Consider the following 23911-nt stretch of genomic DNA (forward strand, 5'->3'; position numbering starts at 1 on the left):
TGGGTGGCTCAGACAGTTAAGTGTCTGCCTTCAGCTCAGGTCATGATCCTAGGGTCCTGGGATTGAGTTCCACATGAAGCTCCTTGCTCAGCAGGGAACCTGCTTCTCCTTCTGCCTCTGCACTTCCCCCTGCTTGTTCTGTCTGTCTGTCTGTCTCTCTCTCTCTGACAAATAAATAAATAGAAAGAAAAAGAAAAAAGTTTCTAAAGCTTTCTTAGACATATAATAGGCAATTGTAATATTATTATGTATATTCTTTTTATCTTCCATACCAAAGTCCTAACACTTTTTATTTCCCACCTCTTGTGAGAACATTACTAGTGTGAATTATTATCTTCGTAAAAATGGTTTTAAAAGTGAAACAGGAAGATGCTTAGTGGTTTTCTTAGGATCCCATAACTGATCTTTGTTATACTCTATAACAGATTTTAGAATGTGTACTTGTACTCATTATACTTGGTTAAACATTGGTTTTATAAAATTTTAAGGCTAAAAAAGTTCTGAGAAAATCACACTTTATAAAACAAAATGACGTAATTTTTGGAAGAAGATATATTATGATTAGAAGCCTGGCTCAACCATTTATTTGCTTGGGTAAATTATTTAACCTCTAGCCTCCATTTTCTCATTTTAAATGAAAATGATAACTACTTTCCAGGGTTATAATACAGATTAGATATATGTAGAGTGCCCCAAAGAGTGGCTAAACAATAAAACAATAGGCATCATTTTTACTATTATCTATAGATTTGTAGTCAGACCTAAAATAGTTAAACAGGATTAGCAAAGGTAACATGGCATGTTACTGGCAAGAATGGAATTAGGATTGTGTTTTATCCAAATCCTGTATTTTTCACATATCCAGTGTTATCTCTTAATTATTGATATTGTCCACACTATTTAGTAAGAATTGTTCATTGGCAAAACTCCTAATTCTCAATAATATCATCACTTCCTTTTCCCCCCCCCCCCCCCCAAATTCAAGATCTGAATATGTCATGGAAGTCAAAATCTCAGATTTCTTTTTCATGTTATGTGTGACTGAAGGGATCCTGTTATTTTTAAAGAGATCCTATCAAGCTCAGTTATAATCAGGAGAGGTTTTTCAACAGCCATTTATCAGAATCTGTAAAATCGATTTAGTTAACCATGACCTAGACTAAGTAACAGAAGACATTTCCACACTAGGTCATACACTTGGCTCAGTGTGAGTATCTGCTGATCCCCGGAACCTTATGTTTTGTCTGCCGCCTCTCTTTATGACTCTGTGCGCTTCCTGACCTGAACTGTGTTTGCAGCGCCAGATCCTTATTCCCTCTCAATTATAGGCTTTTGGGTGCTTCCCAAGTTTGGCCTTCTCTGGGCCAGTAGTCAATCTTTCCCGGCCTCCACGTGGGCCTCTCACCATTTCGCATACTGTCTGGGTGATCCACCCCAGAAGGGATAGTAGTAGGTGTTAGCTAATACTTACAGAAAGCTTTACTTTTGGCAGAGCTCTTTCGTAATAATCATCTAAGTTGATCCTCATAACAACTGTGTGAAGTAAGCAATATTATCTCTCTTACAATTGAGGAATCTAAAATTCAGTTAAATAATTTGCTCGAAGTCATACAGATAGTAAATGGAAGAGCACAGGTCCTTGGACCACAAACCCCACACTCTTTTCATCTCTCAATCACCACTCACAGTTCTTTTGCTGACGAATGATAACAGAAGTGTCCTAAGATAACAACACATGAAAATATCAGAGTCCTGTGCTGTAATATGAGAGCTCTGTGGAAGGAGCATTTATATACAAATCCATGTGAGAAATATTGTCAAGTGCGTGCTGGGAAATTGGTCTTACACTTTTCTTACTTCTGTCAGGACTGAGCACCTGGGAGGCAGCTGATAAATATTTTTTATTCATTATTTCATTTAGAATATGAGAAAAAAAACAATATCTCCTCTAGGGAAAAAAAGCTTTACTATGATACTATTGTAACTCTATCTTAGCAGGGTTTTTTTTTTCCCATTTTTTATGATAGTAATTATTCAATAAGTCTTTTCCCTGGACTGCCTCCACTCATTCTTCTGATTTTAACTCCCACCTATATACTGATGACTCCCAAATGCAGATATGCAGCCCAGATTGCATATATATATATGCAGTTTATATATGAAAACTATATGCTGGGCATTTCCAGATGATATTTTATGGGTATCCCAAATCAGAATGTCTAAAACTGAGGGTAGGGGCTTGTTTAAAAAAACAAAAACAAAAACAAACCTGTGTTTTCTTCTGAAAGCCTGAGTCAACAAATTCCATCTGTTTCACTTCTTAAATATTTCTTGAATCTGTTTCCTTTTTTCTATCATTATTACCAACACCTATACAAATCCTCATTTTTTCTCAATTGAGCTACTGAAGTGGCCTCTTAAGTAACTTCTCCGCAGCCAGTTTTTTTCTCTTCAGATCCATTCTCCACTCCCGACTGCCATTTCCCTCGTTAAAACCTTTCAGTAATCGTCCTCCATTTCTACAAGAGAATGGCACACTTTTTAAGGCTCTTCATGATCTGCTCCAGGACTGCCTCTTCACCTTCATCTTTTGCCCTTTCCCTGTCACTTGTTTGGGGCCTCATCCAAACCAAACACCATAGGCTAGTCTTTTTTCTTCTGACTCTACTTTTGCTTATGCTGTCTCCAGGAATTGTTCTTTTCTAAATAACCTATTGCCATCCTTCCCTCCCACTGGCCAGTCAAATTAGCCTCCTCTCTGTACTATAACTATCTGTCTTCTCAACTGCATTCTGAATTTCTTAAGGGCAGAGATGATCTTTCTTACTCAGTTTACAATGTGACTACTGCTAGTGCATTTGGTGCAGTATAGACAGACACCTTTGAAACGCATGCACTTTTAGAAATTCTCTTTTTCATGAAAACAACATGTTATTAATTTTTAAAATTTATTTCATTGTGATATCAATAATCTCCTTAATAGCTCAAACTTGGTCGATTCATGTTTATCAAATTGGATTTTTCCTGTTTTTTTTGTCATTTTTTTCATTGAAATTAATTATTTATTATACTGCATTTTGCATTGTATTTCAGTGAAGAACAAAAACTATATGCTACCAAAACTATTGCAGAAGCCCTGTCTCATTAATATTATATAGGTGAAAATATAGGTTTTTCTACATGACATTAATATTGGTAGCTTTCTATTTGTGAATTCATTATACCCATAGCAGGAACAAACGGAATAAAATAAATAAGCAGAAGACCAGCTTTCAGTTCCTTACCCATCCAAATCAGTCTTTTTTTTTTTTTTTTACATTTTTTCCTACTTGAAACTATTTTTCAATTAGCACATATCTTCTTGAGTAGCAAACAAGACCAGATGCTTAATCCTCACCCTAAATAAATATAGGTAAGTGATATTTACATAGTATATTCCCCAAGTGAAGAACAAATTATAGTTGGAACCATGTTTGTACTTGTCTTACAGATAAGTTCTATACATACCCATAATAGGAACTTATTAAATGAAAAACAAGCGTGTTGCAGCTATGAATATTTCAGATAAAGGAAATGGAATTGTTCTTATTGGAAAGGAATCTAACGTTCTTTCTTACAGTAAGCTCAGCAGCAGTATCATCTGGCCCTAATCCACTATTTCAATCCAAAGCTAGCTAAATATTGGGCTATAAAGACAATAAAAATTTCCCTGCTATATCCTTTAGCTGTTAGTTTGTTGGATTGGTTGGTTTGTTTGTTTTGATGGTTTACTTGCTTCAGAGAGATCTAATAGTTGTATTTGTCACTCCCAAAAGTAAACCTCTTCTAGGCAGTGATCACCAGAATGTAGATAGAGATATTGAAGTACTACAAAATCTAGTATTTATGTTTCAAACCTTTTAATATCAGAATATTTCAGTTCATCCTAATGTTTTTCCTCATAAGAATATCAGATCTTTTGAAACATAAACACGGATTTATGAAAACTTATTTTTACAATTGACTAGTTCTTAAAAATTGTAACTAATATCCTTTCTGGTATTTGCATAGTGTTTAGATTTATCTTTACTACTTAAGAGAATATATTATAGCAATATATACTTGTTGGCAGGAAGTTTATTCCAGAGAAACATACAAGAGCAAAAAAGGACTCATCATGCAAATAGAAAATTTGAAATAAAGTATTAGTTATAAAAACCAAAGAATTGGTGTCTGGAAGATACAGAGGACAGAATGCAAAATAGGTGAGAAATAGAGCCTCTTGGACTAGGGCTGTAGGTTAGGTCTCCAGAAAGGGAGACCTGCCAGGTATGTCTTTGCTAAAAGCTAGATCAACTTCATTTTCTCAAAGGTCCACAAGAGTACAGATCCTGGTCTATTTCTATCCCTGGTGCCTAGAACCATCTGGCGCAAAGTAGGTGTTCTGTAAACATTTGTTGAATGAGTGAATGATGACAGTAAAAATGAGCGTGTCGTCAGCCAGACCCAAGAGTTTCCACACACTGGCCTCCCAGAAGTCAGAGCACCAATCATTCTTTCTCTCTCGCTGTCAGAAAATACTTGGAAGTAAGAGAAAACACTCTTTTTCTCTTAAGATAATCTCTCCCTTCACCACTTTACGAAATCTGAAGGCCTCTGTTTAGGACTAGCCATATTTGCAAGCCCATAATTGTTAAATATTTTCAGCAAAGCTTTCCTCTGACCTCCGTGCTGATACACATGACCTTCTTTCACTGGAACACCCTTTATTTATCCTTGTTTGATTGAGCAACTATGACTCCTTTTTCAAGACTCAGCTTCCATATCCTGTCTTCCAAGAAGCTCCGTATACCCCCAACCATCCCTGGATCTGAATTTGGTGCCTCTGTTAGCTTCTTCTGCTTGGCTTTTGCAATTTTCCAAACTAGACAGTTTCTGAAGAAACATATTAAGTGATTAAGAACTAAATCACCTCTGGCATGACCCAGATATTATTTTACCATCTAGCTGGGTGGTAAAATACAATTTGTCATTGTATATTACAATATGCAATTTTGTATTAGCCAGAAAAAAGCATGTTTTAAGTTTCCAGTTGAGATAGTATCTATTTCAGCACCAGTACATCCAATTTACATCTTTCTGTTTGCATAAGTAACTGGTTACCTATGCACATGAGTTAACTAATGCCATATTTTACATTATTTTGTGACCATTTAATTTTTTTTTAATATTTTATTTATTTATTTGAGAGAGAGAGTGAAACAGAGTTGCAGTGGGAGCCGACTACCTGCTAAGCAGGGAACGTGACACGGGCTTGATCCCAGGATCCTGAGATCATGACCTGAGCCAAAGGCGGATGCTTACTTAACTGAGTCACCCAGGTGCCCCTTTGTGACCATATTTTTGGGCATTTTTTAAATTATTATGTTCAATTAGCCAACATATATTGTACATCCTTAGTTTTTAATGTAGTGTTCAGTGATTCATTAGTTGCATATAATACCCAGTGCTGCTCATTGCATGTGCCCTTCTTAATTCTCATCCCTTCTTAAATCTCATCTCAATATTCTGGAGTCCAGAGTCTCTCATAATTTGTCTCCCTCTCTGATTTCTTCCCATTCAGTTTCCCCTCCCTTTCCCTATGGCTCTCTGCAGTATTCCTTATGTTCCACATATGAATGAAACCACATGATAATTGTCTTGCTCTGCTTGACTTATTTCGTCTCCTCCAGTTCCATCCATGTCCATGCAAGTGGTAGCTATTCATCCTTTCTGATGGCTGAGTAATATTCCATTGTATGTATGAACTATGTCTTTATCCATTCATTTGTTGAAGGGCACCTCAGCCCCTTCCACAGTTGTGACGTTGCTGCTGTGAATATTGGGATGCATGTGCCCCTTCTTTTCACTATATCTGCAAATAAAATACCTAGTTAAATACCTAGTGTTGCAGTTGCACTCCTTTGTGACCATTTTAAATTGAGGCCCCAGGCATGTACCTGCTGACCTGTCCCTAGCTCTAATATGACCTGGATCCCCGGCCAGAATTTGAGAAGTAGGGAAATACTGTGTCACATAACATTTTAAAGTTCAAAATCAGTATAGACAGGCATGTCATCAAAACATAAAGCCGAGATACTAATTTGAAAACATACATATTCTATGCCAACCTTTCAAACTTTGATATATTGATGTATTGTACAGCAGTATACATCAAACTTCTTTTGAAGTTGGACCATGATACCTTTCTCTCTGAAAGTGTACACCATATTATTAACTAACTCTTAGAGAAGATTTTATGAAAAATTTAGAAACCTTGCCTTCACACCAATGGGACCATTAGTAATATCTTAACTTCATATGTCACTGATAGTAAGGGGACTATTTCTTTTTCCATACACCAGCTATGTCAGGCAAAATATATATAAACATTCCTTTCAGACCACCACAAAATAAAATAAACAGATCATCACAGTATTGCAAAATCCAGTGTTTCTACCTCAAGTCTGGCACATTTGTAATATTTTTCCATTTTGAGAACCTAACTTTAACCTTTTTATTTTGACCTTTTTTTTCTTTTTTTAGTTTTATCCTTTTTGATATAGAATGCGTCTTGAAGGATCATTAATTCAGTACAGTGCTTTAAGTCACCAGCTCTTATTTGATACTTAGAAAAATAATTTGTGCTCTTCTACAGCTAGGCTATAAAAATTCATACTTCATTAGTCAGTATTTAGTATTAAATTTCTAGACTGAAATACATGCCAGAATAGAAGAAATGTGTTACCTGAAATAAGTGTAAGTGTAACTTTAAAGAAATAAGCCTCATTTCTAGAAAGGTCCTAGGAATTAACAAGTATTCTAATAAAGCTTAAGTCTGAAGAGGTTTCTTCCTTATTTAAAAAATAAGGCTGTCATTTTTTTCTGCTGAGCCAGGAGTTACAGGAAGTGAAAACAAGAGGGCCTAAAACTCAATAGATAATTTAAAAGGTAAAGATGTAAAACCCAACCTTTACTGTGTTGAATAAAAAGCAAAAATCCATATGTCTTCTGATTTTTATAGAGCATGTGGCAACTCTATAACAACAAACTTTATAACATTTCCTTGTGACAGCAGCTGTACAACGGGTTTTGAACAAGTCTGGTGTAGTGTTTAATAAAATGAAGGGGGTTGGGTTGTTTAATGCTTTGAATTGGCCTTTTACCAAGGAGAGAAGTTTGGCATTGGTTTGTTTTTCCCTGTTACATTTAAGTGACACAGTACTGATGAAAATGAGCATTTTTTTTTTAAAATCTTAATTCTCATTTGGTCTTTTTCTAAGCAAGATACTCAATGAGATGAAATCCAAATGCTTTTACACCTACACACTATATTGCTGAGCAAATTATGTATGGAGGGAAGGCAAGATAAAGTTGCTTTTAAGAGTCCTTTAACATATCAGTTGAATAAGTGGCAAAACACCTTTACTGCCATTAAATATTTACCAAGACTTGGCTTTGGGCAGGGGGGGCAGTTTAGTGCAACAAATTTGACTCTCTGCAATGCCATTGATTAGTTATCAGAAGGACATAGTTAATAAGTAACTTCAGGTATTACAGAGCACTCTACATTCTTGTTGAATCTTTTCTCTGAAGATGACCTAAAAAAAGTCAGTTACAACCAGCATGCACCCCAGCAATGATTGCACAAGCACAGCTAGGAAAGAAAGAAAGGCCAGGCAAATCAGTTGAGCGGTACTTAGGCAATCTTTCCTAGTGACTGTTGTCATTGCTGCTGGACTTTAGAACTGCACATGTTTACATTTAATTAGAAAGGACACACAGTTTACAGCACAGTAGCTATCAATATCGGATCAGAATTGATTTCCGCTTTCTCCCCAGTGATTGCTTCCTTGCAGCTAATTAAAAAAGGCATATAACTAAAATGACTCACATAAATTTTAAAGCAAAGTAAACAATAATCCCTGGAGACCAAAACAGAAGTAAATGACATTCATCCTGATTATTAGCTACACTTTTTAAAAAGATTTCTGACGCCTATGGATGTGGTGTAAGGCGTGTTTCAGTGTTATCAGACTGCTGATAAACCAGGTATTCCCTTTAGAAGAAAGCTGAATGAATGCCTCACTGAGTGTTTGAGCTCTTAAAGAAACAGCCTCACTTTTATCTTTATAATCCCTAAGACATGTAGATAAAGCCGTCTGATAGAAGCTTGCACTGATTTTATTCAGGTTTTCCATTTTCACATATCATACAGAGAAACTGCTAAAACCAATGACAAGATAAATAACAAACTAATTTCCTTTCCAGTCAAATATATAGAAGTTCATGTATAATTTGCTAAAATTAAGGAATTATCCTAGTACATGTGACTAAGTTTCCCTAGAATTAACCACAGCCAAAATCATCAATAAAATTATGATAAAAGATTATTTCTCATAACTCTGTTATGAGAAAACTGCTTAACATTTCACAAGAGAACTATAAAGAGAACTGCTTTACATTTCACAAACATTTATTGTCAATGACACTACATAGTGGTAAAATGATTTTAAAATGAGAGAAGTAAAATACGGGAGATGGAGAGGTTACCCCCAAGAGAATGGTGTCACAGCCCTCCTTCTTCATCTGCAGATCTGCCATGCAGCACCACCTTTGAGTGGAAGGCCAGCAAGTTGTAAGGAAGTACAGAATGTTCGTTCAGACTAGAAGGAGGCCTTAAGAAAACTTCATTCATTTATTCACATATTTATTAAGCACTTATTCTGGGCACTAAAGAAAAAATGGTGAGCAAAATCTCAGTAAGATCAGACATTCTGTCTGGTTTGGTGAGTATTGTATCCCCAACCATTTACTGTTGCTTGACTCTGTATAGCTATAGTTGCTCAATAAATGAATGACTCCTTTCAAGGATTAGGTCACTAAAAGCAATGTTCACTCAGCCACCAGGGGGCCTCCACTAGCACTTTTCCTCCTGTTCCAGGAAAACTGCTGAAGTCCACAATGATGCTTTGCTAATGAGAGCCCATTTAAAATCCCCCTTCAGAATAGGATAACTCATCGAAGTTATTTATGCTTGCTTTTCTTTTCTTCATTTCCTTTTTTAAATCTCAGGCTTTTTATTACTCTTAGTGTTCACAAAGTACTCAGTCTGCAAGCCATTTTGGTTAACCAGTACTAGATATCCGTAGCTTATATTCTGCAGGGTGCATACAAATCACAGAGGTTCTAGTCAGCCATTACAACAGAAAAAAGTTAAGAGCCACACAAGAAGCAGGACTAAGGAACTGGTAATTAATCAATTCCATAAATATTTATTAAAGCCTTTTCTAGACACTAGAGATCGGATGGTGAAACAAGAACAATTGCTTAACATCTATTCAGTTAAGAGGTCAGAATACTGTGGGAGCACATGAGAGGTCCATGTAATCTTGACAAGTCTGATTTCTTGGAGAAACTCATTCCAAGCAGAGATCTAAAGGATGAATGGGAGCTAGCTGAGTTAAAGAGGATAGGGTCAGTGTTCTATGGAATGTGGAAGTTGTTCATCCTGGCTGCAGCAGAGAAGTAAATGTGTGAATAAAGAGAGATGAGCTGGAAAGAGAGCCATGAAGAGCTTTGTGAAAGATATTTAAGGAATTTGAACTTTATGCTAGGAGCAGAGAGGCGTCGTTGAAGAGATTCAACTCCAGTTAGTGATAGTCATATTTGTGCTTTAGAAAACTCACTCATGGCAAGGAAAAACCACTTAAGAAAATATTAGAAGGTACTCTTTTTTTTTTTTTTTAAAGAATTTATTTATTTATTTGAGAGAGAGAAACAGAGAGAGCATGAGCGAGGAGAAGGTCAGAGGGAGAAGCAGACTCCCCATGCAGCTGGGAGCCCGATGCGGGACTCGATCCCGGGACTCCGGGATCATGACCTGAGCCGAAAGCAGTTGTCCAACCAACTGAGCCACCCAGGCGTCCCAGAAGGTACTCTTAATTAAGATAATGATAATGGGGCTAGAAAGAAGGAGATAACTGCAAGGGAGATTTTAAGTTTAAACCAAAAGAATCCATTAGATCTTATGGTGAGAGAGAGAGAGATGTCAAGGACGATATGTAGGATTTGGGCTTGAACACTGAGTAGATAGTGGTATCCAGGGAGGAGAGAGGGAGAGAAAGGGCTGATTTGGAGAGGGCATACCATGAGATTATGAGTTCAGTTTTAGACATACTGAGTTGTAGATATTTGTAGGATGGTCAGGTGGGGGTGTGTCTGTACTAGGTGGTTATGGAGATCTGGTGCTCGGGAAGAAACCTAAGCTATAAAGAAACTATATAGACAATTAAGTGAAGCTATAGAAGTGGGTCGATTAGGAAGAGAAGACACCCAGTTAAGTGTTGTGTAGAGGAAGAAAAGCCCCCAAGGAGATTGAGAAGCATCAGGAAATATTTTTATTGAAGCAGAACAGCAGAACTGTATTTTCATGGAAAGCATTTCCAGAAAAAATTGGCTTCACATAGGTCAAATAAGACAAAGATTTAAAAGTACATTTTACATTTAACAAGATCGTTGAAGCAGTTTTAGACGAAGTGGACTGCAGAGCCTTGAAGAGAAGTTGAAAAGGTACTGACAGGAAGTACAGATTATTTAATTCTAAATTAGTTGATTCCTAACTAGATCCAAGAGAAATCCTATCTTTTTTACCAGACTTAGTAGCTTTAGAACTTAGGGGTGCCTGGGTGGCTCAGTGGGCTGGGCCTCTGCTTTCAGCTCAGGTCGTGATCTCGGGGTCCTGGGATCGAGCCCCACATTGCACTCTCTGCTCAGCAGGGAGCCTACATCTCTCTCTCTCTCTCTCTCTCTCTGCCTGCCTCTCTGCCTACTTGTGATATCTCTCTCTCTCTCTGTCAAGTAAATACATAAGAATTATATATATATATATATATATATATATATATATATGCACATAGATATAGATATATATCTTTAGACTTAGTGAGTTAGAATCTCTTAGTAGAAGGGTGCCTGGGTGGCTTAATCGGTTAAGCCTCTGACTCCTGATTTCAGCCAAGGTCATAATCTGAGATCAGCCCCGCCATTGGGTTTCCCACTCAGTGGGGAGTTTGCTTAAGATTCTCTCACTTGGGGTGGGGGGGATAGGTGAGCCTGGTGGTGGGTATTAAGGAAGGCACGTATTGCATGGAGCACTGGGTGTGGTGCATAAACAATGAATCTTGGGACACTGCAAAATTAAAGTTAAATTTTAAAAAAAGATTCTCTCTCTCTCTCTCTTTGCCCTTTCCCCCGCTTACACTCATTCTCACTCTCTCTTTCTCAAATAAATCAATACATCTTTTTAAAAAAATTTCTTAGTAGAAAATAAAACAAAAAAATCTTTATTATATCTGGCCCAGCTAAATAAAAGGCAGGTCCTAAAACTTTATTGTATATCCTATATTTGAGTCTTAGTATAGTTCAGTGTTTTCTTGAAATTCCAGAGCTAACCCAGTTGGACAGGGAGCAAGGTGAGTCTTACCTGTTAAAGGCTGTTTGTCCTATCAGGTAATAAAGACACACAAAACACCTCCTAGACCTAGCAGTTTTTTTTTAAAGGCAGATCTCTCTTTAAAGTCCTTCAGTAACTTCTCATTGTTCTCAGGACAAAGACCAAAAAGGCCCAATACTGGGGCGCCTGGATGGCTCAGTCAGTTAAGTGGCTGCCTTCAACTCAGGTCATGATCCCAGGGTCCGGGATCCAGCAGGAAGCCTGCTTCTCCCTCTCCCTCTTGCCTGCCTGCCTGCTGGTCCTCCTGCTTGTGCTCTGTCTTTCACTCTCTCTCTCTGTGTCAAATAAATAAATACATCTTTAATATGATCTGGTCCCAACCACTTTTTCACTGGTTATGGAACATGAATGCTAGCGGAACTGGGCTTCCTCTGGCCCCGAGCCATCCTTTCTCTTCTTGTAAGGCCTTTGTGTGTGATCTTCCCTGCGCCTGAAATTCTTCCTCCACCCTTCTAATTAATACCTACTCTTAGCTTTACATTTCAACTGAAATGTCACATCCCTTCCTTTACAGTATCTGTAATAATTTGACAAGTGTGTGTAGTCCCCACTCTAGTTCTAGCCAAGTGCCCAGTACTCAGTAGTCATTCATTCATGTGAGGAAGGGAAGAGTGCCCTGAGCCTCACAATGAAACCCCCCATAAGTAAAACAAAGCACATGCTTCCAGTACGCATATACTGATTGAACCCTCCATTCAGCACTTCAGCTAACCTAATAGCTGTTCAGCAACAGCAGTGTATTGAGCAGTGTGCATTTGCAGTAGTCTTGTAGAGTTTATTTAGACCTCATATCTGAGATAGGCCTCAGTTCATCTCCTAAGCAGTATTATATAATGTGAAATGAAACTCTGTGCTTCATAGACCCTAACTTTTTAAAAGACGGTTAGTTAGGATCCTTAATAAAATTGAAAAATATATATCCTATGTAAAAATAGTTGGTTATTTGCCGTTCCTACATTTTTAGGATAATCATTTATTCATGCAGATGGTATGAGACATAACTTTCAATCGCTGAGCAAACTTCTCAGCCATTTACTAGGAAACTGGTTAGGCATAGTGTGTGCAAAGGTCCTCAAAAGTCTTCTTCTCCAGAACTAATCCTTATATAGATAATATTCTTCCTTTTGGACTGTTCTTAGATGAAATACCCCGTATCAGTAGAGTTAGGATGACAGGTAATATCTGGCATTTAACTAGGCCTCAGCATTGCAAGATCACTTCTATCTAGAGATAATTGAATCCAAGCTTCAACATTGTGCAAAGATTTCTTCTATACCATTTTTAAGAGGTGTTATCTAGCAACTACATAAATATAATGATACCTGACCACAAATAAGGTTTATCCTCCCTGATAAGCCCTCCCATGGAGGTACTTTAATTTTTCACTTATAAATTATGACAGACAGCCAAATTCAGGTGTGATTAGGTCTGATATGGAGACTATATCATTGCTGGGTATGCTTGCCCTTGTTTCTTTGTGTCTCGTCATTTTTGATTCCTACCAATCTTAGCCTGTCTTCATTCCTATTGTGTGTGTGTGTGTGTGTGTGTGTGTGTGTGTGTGTGTGTTGGGTATGGTGGGGAGGGTAATTAATAGACTTCTATTTATTACAACAGTTTAGATTTACAATAAAACTGAGCAAATAGTAGAGACCTCCTTATACATGTGCATGCGCACACACACACAAACACATACACACACACACAGATTGCCCCGTATTAATGTTCTGTATTGGTATGGCACATTTGTTAAAATTAATGACACCATATCAGTACATTGTTATTACCTAAAGTTGGTAGTTTATATTAAGTGTCACTTTTTGTGTTGTAAGGTTCTTTGGGTTTTGAAAAATTCAAAATGTCACGTATTTACTGTAGCAGTATCAAACAGAATAGTCTTGGCACTTATAAAAACCCAGGTACTTTGTCTTTTTACCCCTGTCCACCTCCCTCCGGACCCTTGGCAACTACTGATCTTTTTACTGTCTCCGTAGTTTTTGCCTTTTCAATGATGTCATACAATTGGGATCATACAGCGTATCGTCTTCCAGACTGGCTTCTTTTAGACTGGTTTCTCTCACCACATAATATATATTTAAGGATATATATTTTTCCATATATTTTTATGGCTTGACAGCTCATTTTTTATTAATAAATATTATTCCATTATATGAATTACCACAGTTTTATGTTTTAGTTTTTTCATCTATTGAAAAAGATCTTGGTTGCTTCCAATTTGGGAAATTAATTATAAATTAATTATAAGTCTATAAACATTCATATGCAGGTTTTTGTGTAGGCATGGGTTTTCATTCCTATAGGGTAAAAACTTAGGAGCACAATCACTGGATCAAATAGTAAGATTATGTTCAGCTTTGTAAGAACCTGCCAAATTATCTTTCAGAGTGGTTCTATCATTTTGCATTTCCACCAGCAGTAAATGAGAAATCCTGCTATTCTGTATATATATCAGAATTTGGTGGTATTACTTTTTTAGGATTTAACCATTCCCATGTGTGTATAGTTGTATCTCATTGTTTTAATCTGCAAGTCCTTGATATTATGTGATGTTGAGCATCTTTTTGTATGTTTATTTATGATCTGTAATTCTTCTTTGGTGAGATAGCTATTTAGAACTTTTGTCCATTTTTTAATAGAGTGGTCTATTTATTGTTGAGTTTTAAGTGTTCTTTGTATGTTTTACATACTAGTCCTTCATCAGACATATTTGCAAAGATTTTCTCTCAGTCTATGGATTATTTTTCATTCTCTTAACAGCATGTCTTACGTTAATACAAGTTTTTAACTTTAATAAGATCTAACATCTACTTTCCTCATGGATCATTTTTTAATTTATTATTTTTTTTTTTAAGATTTTATTTGTCAAAGAGAGAGAGTGTGTGCACAAGCTGGGGGAAAAGCTAGCAGAGGGAGAAGCAGGTTCCCAGCTGAGCAAGGAGCCTGTTGCAGGACTCAGTCCCAGGACCCTGGGATCATGATCTGAGCTGAAGGCAGACATTTAACCTACTGAGCCACTCAGATGTCCCTATGGATCATATTTTTGGTATTATATCTAAAAACTCATCACCAAACCCAAGGTCAACTCAGTTTTTTTCTATGTTATCTTCTAGGAGTTGTATTTTGTGTTTTGCTTTTAAGCCTATCATCCATTTTTAGTTATTTTCTGTGAAGGGTGAAAATTCTCTGTCTAGATTCACTTTTTTTCTCATATGGACATCCAATTCCAGTGCCATGTGTTAAAAAAAAAAAAAAGCTGTCAGTTTTCCATTGAATTGCCTTTTGCTCTTTTGTCAAAGATCAGTTGACTTTATTTGTGTGGCTCTATTTCAGGGTTCTCTTTTTCTTCCTTTGATCTATTTGTCGGTTCTTTTACCAATATAATGCTGTCTTAATTGCTGTAACTTTATAGTAAGTCTTGCATTTAGGTAGAGTCAGTCCTCTGACTTTGTTCTCCTATGTTGACTTGATTATTCTGGATTTTTTGTCTCTTCATATAAACTTTAGCATCAGTTTGTCAATATCTACAAAATAATTTGCTAGAATTTTGATTGGAATTTCATGGACTCTAGAGATTAATTTGGCAAAAATTAACATCTTAGCAATTTTGAGTCTTTTTATCCATGTATGTGGAATATTTCTCCATTTATTTAGGCTGTCTTTGATTTCTTTCATCAGTATTTTCCTCATATAGATCCTGTACATATTTTGTTGGATATATACCTAAAATATTTTACCAGAGGGGAGAGATGGTATTGTGTTTTAATTTTAAACTAAAGTTGTTCACTGCTACTGTAGGAAGACAATTGGCTTTATATTCACCTGTAACCCTACACCCTTGCTCTTTAGTTCCAGGAGTTCCATGGGGGTTTTTTGTTTGTTTGTTTGTTTGTTTGTTTGTTTTGGTGTGTTTTGTTTTTGTTAAGTCTTTGAGATATTTTTATATATCTCAAAGTATACATATGTCTTTGAGATAATCATGTCATCTCTGAACAAATACATTTTATTTCTAACTTCCTGATCTATATACCCTTTTATTTCCTTTTTTTGTCTTGTGAATTGTTACCTTAACAATTTTTTTTTTTACTTAATAATTTTTGATGTGATTAAGTGAAGGAACTTGGAAGGGGGAACGTAATACAATCAAGGTGGTCCTAAATACAATCAGATGTCTGTTTATCAGAGAATGGCAGAGGGAGTTTTGAGAAAGACAGGCAAAGGAGAAAGCCTTGTGAAGAGATTGGAGTGATATAGCCATAAGCAAAGAAATACAGCTGTCAGAAGCTAGAACAGACAAGGGAAGAAATTTCCGTAGAGCCTCTGAAGAGACTGTAGTCCTGCTGACTCCTCAATTTCAAACTTCTAGTCTCCAGAATATGGCAATAAATTTCCATTTTTTAAAGCTACCAATTCATGATAATTTGTTATGGCAGCCCTGGGAAACTAACACACTGATGTTCTCGAGGAATCAGCTTTTGATATGGATGATTTTCTCTATTGATTTCCCATTTGCAATTGCATTCATTTCTGACCTAAATTGTATTTTTTTCTTCTGTTTGCTTTAAATTTACATTACTCTTCTTTGTCTAATTTCCTAAGGTAAAACTTGTGTTACTAATTTTAGATCTTTCTTCTTTTCTAATATATGTATTCAGTCCTATCAGTTTTCCTCTCAGCACTATTTTTGCTGTGTCCCACAAACTTTGATAAGTTGTATTTCCACTTTCATTTAGTTCAAAATATTTGTCACACTCTCTGGAGACTTCATCTTTGACACATGTGTAATTTAGAGGTGTGCTGTTGAATCTCCAGATACTTTGGGATTTTCCAGCTATCAGTTTGCTCCTTCAGGCAAATAATAGTTGACTTTCCTTACTTATTTTTGAGGAAATCAGCTTATGCTCTGGTATAATAGGCCTTAGTTCTGAATGACATACAATTATAGGAAAATGCATTCAGTAAAGAATGTGGTTGAGGAGATTTAATATGTAAATCAGACAGTGAGGTGATTCCACTGACTTGTTACTTCTGTTGTCTCAGTTGGTTTTATTTGATAAAATAACTTGTTAAAGTTATTTCAGAAATAAATAAATTCTTTATTATAAACTAAGTCAGTTAATTCTGAACTTAAATTTTCAAGAATTTTACTTGATGTATGATCAACATATTTATTGATATTTATTGAAACGCTCCTGGATGCTACCTTTTATGATACAAACTGGTGGCCACTAAGTATTTGTTGAATTCATTGATTAGAAATGTAACAATCATTCCATTAACTCTAAAAATCCATTAGAAAAAAAAAAAACAACATTTAATTGAGTGCCATCACCAAGATTGTAGCATAGATCATTTCCTTCTCTACTCTCCTTCACAAGAGGAACAGCTAATATCTATTCAAGAATAAGACACCACTGAAAGAATCATACAACACAGGGATGAGGCTGAAGCACCCCCTTGCACCTCAAAGACCAAGAAAACAGACTGAATGAGAAGATTAGAAGTAGTACATATTGGCTGCATTGCCCCTTCCCCAGTATAGCACAGCATCATATAGAGAGGTCTCGCCTGAGACCAGTTCCTCCAGTGGGAAAAGAAAACCTGGAAAGACAACAACTCTCCCCCAGCATTGTAGGTCGCTTTGTAGGAGCCTCTTCTCTGATCTTACACCACAGAGATTATCTGGGAGACAGCCACTGGGAATCTGACAGAAACGGGAGGATGGGTTTTTAACAGCCAGCTCACAGATGTTGGCAGACTGAGTTTCTATCCACAGTGCCCAAATAGTAATCCCAACCAGTGCCTTGGCTCATCTACAGAACCAAGCCAGGGGCACATTGTGACCAGAGAACTCAGTGAGGTACAGATCTGCCTGTTTCATATCCTCTAATGAGGAATTATACCAACCCTAGAGTCCAGATTGCCCATACCCAAGCAGAAATCACAACCCCACCCACTGTAGAGAATCCCTTCCAGCCCCAATCCTGACCAGAATGGCTGGCAACAACTTCTGGAAGCTGTGTAGCCCAACAGCATTTGAGCTGAGAAGCAAATGGACGGGACTGATCACCCTAAACCAAAGCCAGTACTGGGTTTGGAGACATCCCCCTGCTATACACAGGCAGAGAGGTTAATCCATAGCCAAACTGAGAATAGCCTTAGAGCAGCCCCTTTCATCCTCCTCCCCAAGCAAGGAAGATGAGACAGAGAGCTACTGACTATGGAGAGTATCTTCCAGACCCACCTGACCAGAAGGGCTGGCAAAAACACCTGAAAGTGGTGCATCCCAGCAGCACGCAAGCCAAGAGAAGAACAGACAGAACTAATAGTGTAGAGAGAAGCCAGTGGCCCTAAATGGCCAGGGAACTTGGGGTGCAGGTCAGCTTGAGTTAAGAAAATAAAGAGCTTTGCCAGTTGTAGAGCTCTTTCTACGGCTGCACCCAGGCAAGGAATCTAATTTATAGCCCTGCTGAATGCAGCCTTTAGTCTGTTCAACCAGTGAACATAACCAGAGCACATGGGAAACTGTGTAACCCATTCAGGAGGCCTGCACACAGTGGCGCTTGAACAGAGAGCACAGCCTATGTCTTCCCCCATCTGTAGAGCAAAAGCAGTAGTCTCATCTGACCAGGGAATTGAATGCACACTCAGGCCTGATTAAGGACCCCAAATGATCTATATAGGCCCTATATAAGACCTATATAGTTCCGATCTGCTGCCCTGACTGGGCTGGGGAGCTAATTCATAGCCTTATCTGCTACTAAATGTAGTACCCAGTCCCAACCATCTGGTAAACCTGACCAGTGAATTCAGGCAACCATGGAGCCAACCCAACAGCCTCACTTGGGTAGGAAACCAAGGCAGCAGTCCTATCCAGCTGGTCTCAGCCAATGGTACAACCCACCTTTCCATTCCCATCCTCAGAGCTCAAGTAGTTACCTAAAAGTAGATGGAATAACAGACCCGACATGCCCAAAACATTACCAACAGACTCACCCAGAACCCAAACTTAGCTGACTGATAAAGATCTCTGCCAAAGCAAGCCTGTAAAGTCTGAAAGAGGAGCCCCATTATTCAAATGGGATAAAACCAATGTAAGGAATCAAGCATCACAAAAAATCAGGTAAATGGACATCACCAAAAGAAACTAATTAAGCTCCAATAACTGACCCTAGAGAAGTGGAGATTTTGAACTATCAAGCAAAATGTTCGAAATAACCTTCTTAAAGAAGTTCAGTGAACTATAAGAAAGCATAGAAAACTAAATGAAACTAGGAAAACAATGCATGAGAAGAACAAGAAATTGGACAAGGAAATAGCAACCACAAAAGATAGATAGAAATAAGGAAGGAAGGAAAGAAGGGAGATCCTAGAGTTGAAAAATACAATAACTGAACTGAAGAATTCAATGGTTTCACAAGTAGATTCACTTATGAGGAAGAACACATTTAAAAAAAGAAGAAGAAGAAGAAATCAGTGACCTAGAGGATAGGATGTTGGAAATTACCCAGTCAGAGGAGCAAAAAGAAAAAAAAAAAAGAAAAGAGTAAAGAAAGCTTATGAGAATCATGGGACACAATGAAAAGAAAAAATATTCACATTATGGGAAATTCAGAAGAAGAAAAAGAGAAATTATTTTTAAATAATAAAAACTATATTATGTATAACATATAAATAATAAAAACTATAAATAATAAAACTTCCTGACCCTGGGGAAGTAAATGGACATCCAGATCCATGAGGCCCAAATGATCCCAACTAGGTTGAACCCAAAGTAGGCTACACGGAGACACATAACTAAACTGTCAAAAGTCAAAGACAAAGAATTTTAAGAACAGCAAGAGAAAAGAGAGAAGTTATATACAAAAGAATTCCAATAAAACTATGGATGGATTTTTCAACAGAAATTTCTGTGGCCAGGAGAGAATGAGATGACATATAAAATATTACAAGAAAATAAATGTGAACCAAGAATTCTATAACTTGAATTGAAAAGAATTCTATATGCTCTCCTTCAGAAATTAAGGAGGGATAAAGACTTTCCCAAGAAAAAGACAACAGAGTTCATTACCAGGTTTATTACTTACCTTACAAGAAATGCAAAATGGAGTTCTTTGAGTGGAAATAAAAGAATGTAATTAAAATGATAAAAACACAAAAGGGGGGGTGCCTGGGTGGTTGACATGGTTAAGGGTCTGTCTTCAGCTCAGGTCATGATCTCCAGGTCCTGGGATTGAGTACAGCATTAGGCTCCCTGCTTACTGAGAAGCCTGATTTTCTTTCCCTCTGCCTCTCCCCCTTCTTGTGCTTTCTCTGTCTGCTTGTCTCTCAAATGAATAAATAAAGTCTTTAAACACACACACACACACAAAAGGTAGCATAAATCTACCTGATAATGGTAATGGTAATGATAATGGTAAACATAGTAAGATTCTGCAATATGGTAAGGGTGGTGCGTAACTCAAAAATTCTGATCCAAACAATCATAAATATAAGATTCTGTTAGTTACACAGTATTTAAAAAGTGTAAATTATAACAGCAATAACCTAAAATGTAAGGGTGAGAAGAAGTAAAGTGTAAAGTATACAAATCATACAGGATTAATTATGAGTTTAAAAGAGGATATTACAAGTTTAAGCCTCATGATAACCACAAGGGAAAATCTTAAAACATTTATAGAAAATCTAAAACATTAATAGAAAAGCATAGAATAGAATAGAATGAAAGAAAAGAATCATATGAACATAACAAAGAAGTCAAACATACTAGTACCAAAAGATATCAAAACAGAAATAAAATATAACAGGATAAGAAACAAGGAGCAATGGATCTACAAAGCAACCAGGAAACAATGAACAAAATAGCAGTTGTAAGTCTTTACCTATCAAAATTACTTGCGTATAAACAGACTAAATTCTCCAATCAAAAGACAGAGATTCCAATTAGTTAATATACAGTGTAATATTAGTTTCAGATATACAGTATAGTGACTCAGCACTTCTATACAATACCCAGTGCTCTTCACAAAAAGTGCACTTCCTTAATCCCCATAACTTATTGAATCCATTCCCCCACCCACCTCCACCCTGGTAACCATCAGTTTGTTCTCTCTGGTTAAGAGTTTGTTTCTTGGTGTGTCTGTCTCTCTTTTTCCCTTTGTACATTTATTTTGTTTCTTAAAATCCACTTACGAGTGAAATCATACAGTATTTGTCTTTCTCTCACTGACTTATCTTACTTCACATAATACTCTAGCTCTATCCATGTCGTTACAAAAAAATAAAATTTTTTAAAAATGGGGAAAAGCTAATTTGTAAATAATGAGTTAGTGTATATTAAAAACAAAGAGGTGAAATTGGTTTTTCTGAAAGGTGGCTAAAAAAAAAGACAGAATGGCTGAATGGATTAAAAACAACAACAACAATATACTGCCTTTAAGGGACTCATGTTAGCCTCAAAGACACACAGAATAAGAGTGAAGAGACATAAAAAGACATTTCAAGCAAATGGTAACTAAAAAGGAAGCAGGGTTAGCTATACTGACATCAGACAAAATATACTTTAAAAATTATAAAAAGAGACAAAGAAGGTTATTATATAATGATAAAGTGGTCACTATATCAAGACATTACAACAATTGTAAATATTTATGCACCCAACATTAGAGTACCTAAATATATAAAGCAAAAATTAACAGAGCTAAAAGGGGAAATAAACAGTAACACAATAAATAATAGTTGGAGACTGTAATACCCTACTCAGAACAATGGTTGGATCATTCAGACAGAGAATCAATAATGAAACAGCAGGTTTATACAACACTATACACCAAATAGCAAATAGATATATATAGAACATTCTATCCAGCAACAACAAAATACACATTCTTCTTAGGCACACAGGGAGCATTTTTAAAGACAGACCATATTTTAGGCAACAAAACAAATCTTAGCAAATTCAAATTCAAGAAGTTTGAAATCATACCAAGCGTCTTCTCTGATCACAATGGCATAAAATTAGAAATCAATAACAGAAGCAAAACTGGAAAATTCACCAACACTTGGAAATTAAACAACACTCTCCTGAACAACCCATGGGGGGAAAAAAGAAGCAAATAAGGAAAAGATAAAAGAGTTTCTTGAGACAAACAGAAATGGAAACAAAACATACCAGAACTTGTGGGATGCAGCAATAGCAGTTCTAAGAGGGAATTTCACAACAATAGACACCTACATTAAGAAACAAAGAGTCCAAAATAGCAACCTATCCCTAGGTCTTGAGGAACTAGAAGAAAAAACCCCAAAGTTAGCAGGAGAAAGGAAATAATAAAGATTATAGCAGAAGTAAATGAAACCGAGAATAGAAAACGACTAGAAAATACTAGCCAGAATAGGAGTTGGTTCTTTGAAAAGATAAAATTGACAAACCCTTAATTGGACTAACCAAGGAAAACAGAGAAAGGACCCAAATAAACAAAATTATAAATGAAAAAGGAGACATCACAAGTGATATCACAGAAATTCAAGAGATCAGAAGAGGCAACTGTGAACTACACACCAATAAACTTCACAACCTAGTGAAAATGGAAGAATACTTAGAAACATACAAGTTACCAGGATTGAATCAGGAAGAAATGGAAAATCTGAATAGATCAATTACTAGCAATGAGTTTGAATTGGTGAATAAAAGTCTCCCGAAAAGAAAACCTCAAGACCAGGTAGCTTCACTGATCAATTTTACCAAATATTTAAAGAATTTACATCAGTCCTTCTTAAGTTCTTCCAAAAACTCAGAGAAGAGGGAACCCTCCCAAAAATCACTTTATGTAGCCAACATTATCTTGGTAACAGAATTAGAAAAAGACACTACTTAGAAAAATGCAGACTAATACCCCTAATGAATAAAGATGCAAAAATTCTCAATAAAATATTAACAAACCAAATTTAATAGTACATTAAAAGGATCATTTACCATGATCAAGTAGGATTTATCCTTGGGATGCACAGATGGTTCAACATGCACAAATCAATCACTGTGATGCATCACATTAATAGAATGAAAGGAAAGAATCATATGATCATCTCTGACACAGAAAAAGCATTGGACAAAATACAACATCCATTCATAATAAGAACTTACAACAAATTAGTGTCACACATTTGTGTCATTGGAGTCTTCCATGGAAGGAGAAAAGAAAGAGGATGGAGCTGCAAACTTATACAAGGGAATAATGACTGAAAATTGTCCAAATGTGGCAAGAGACATAAGCCTACAAGAAGCTGAGAGAACTTTAAACAGGGAAACCCAAATAAATATACCCCATGACACACCATAATTAAACTTCTGAAAACTAAAGAGAAAGAATCTTGAAAGTAGCTGGAGAGGAACACCTTGCCTATAGGGGAAAACCATTCACATTAACAGGCATCAGTCAGAAGCTATACAGGACAGAAAAAAGTGGCACAATATTTTTCAAGGGCTTTAAGAAAAGCACCATCAAGACCAAATTCTAGATCCAGGGAAATCTACTTCAAAAAATAAAGGCAGAGGGCACCTGGGTGTCTCATTCAGTTGAGTAACAGACTCTTAGAATTGGCTCAGGTCATGATCTCATGGGTCATGGGGTTGAGCCCCAAGTGGGGCTCCACACTCATTGGGGAATCTGCTTCATGAGTCTCTCTTAAATAAATAAATAAATAAATAAATAAATAAATAAATAAAGCAAGCTTTAAAAAAAAAAAAAAAAGACTAAAGGGAGAAATCAGGGCACCTGGGTGACTCAGTCCATTAAGCATTAGACTCTAGATCTCAGCTTCGATTTTGATCTCCGGGTCATGAGTTCTAGCACCACATTGAGCTCTACACTGGTCGTGGAGCCTACTTTAAGAAAAACAAAAGGCAGAAATCAAGATATTCTCAGATGAAGGAAAAATAGGAGACTTTGTCAAGAAATATACCCTATAACAATGCTAATGGAGGTTATCTAAAAAGAAAGATAAAAGAAAAAACCTTGAAATGTCAGGAAGGAAAGAAGAACACTAAGCAAACTGAAGATACATAATGGGCCCTTTGAGTTTTCAAATTATGTTTGATGATTGAGGGAAAAATATAGCCCTCTCTGATTTGGTTCTAAATGTATGTAGAAGATATATTTAAAATAATTATAAATATTAGGATTGTTCTAGCTCTTTGAAAAATGCCAGTGGACTTTTGATTGGGTTAGCTTTGAAAGTATAGATGGCTCTAGGTAGAACAGACATTTTAACAATGTTTATTTTTTCCGATCCATGAACATGGAATGCTCTTCCATCTTTTTGTGTCTTATTCAATTTCTTTCATGTGTGTACTGTAGTTCTACA

At 36.5% G+C, this 23911-nt stretch overlaps 1 protein-coding gene across 4 annotated transcripts in view; it reads left to right on the top strand.

The window, feature by feature from the left end:
* The window catches only part of MIPOL1 (mirror-image polydactyly 1), a 324048-nt gene that overhangs the window by 239458 nt on the left and 60679 nt on the right, over positions 1-23911 (top strand). The window lies entirely within an intron of this gene.

This window comes from Mustela nigripes, chromosome 13 (assembly GCF_022355385.1).
Source record: "Mustela nigripes isolate SB6536 chromosome 13, MUSNIG.SB6536, whole genome shotgun sequence".
Classification (NCBI taxonomy): Eukaryota; Metazoa; Chordata; class Mammalia; order Carnivora; family Mustelidae; genus Mustela; species Mustela nigripes.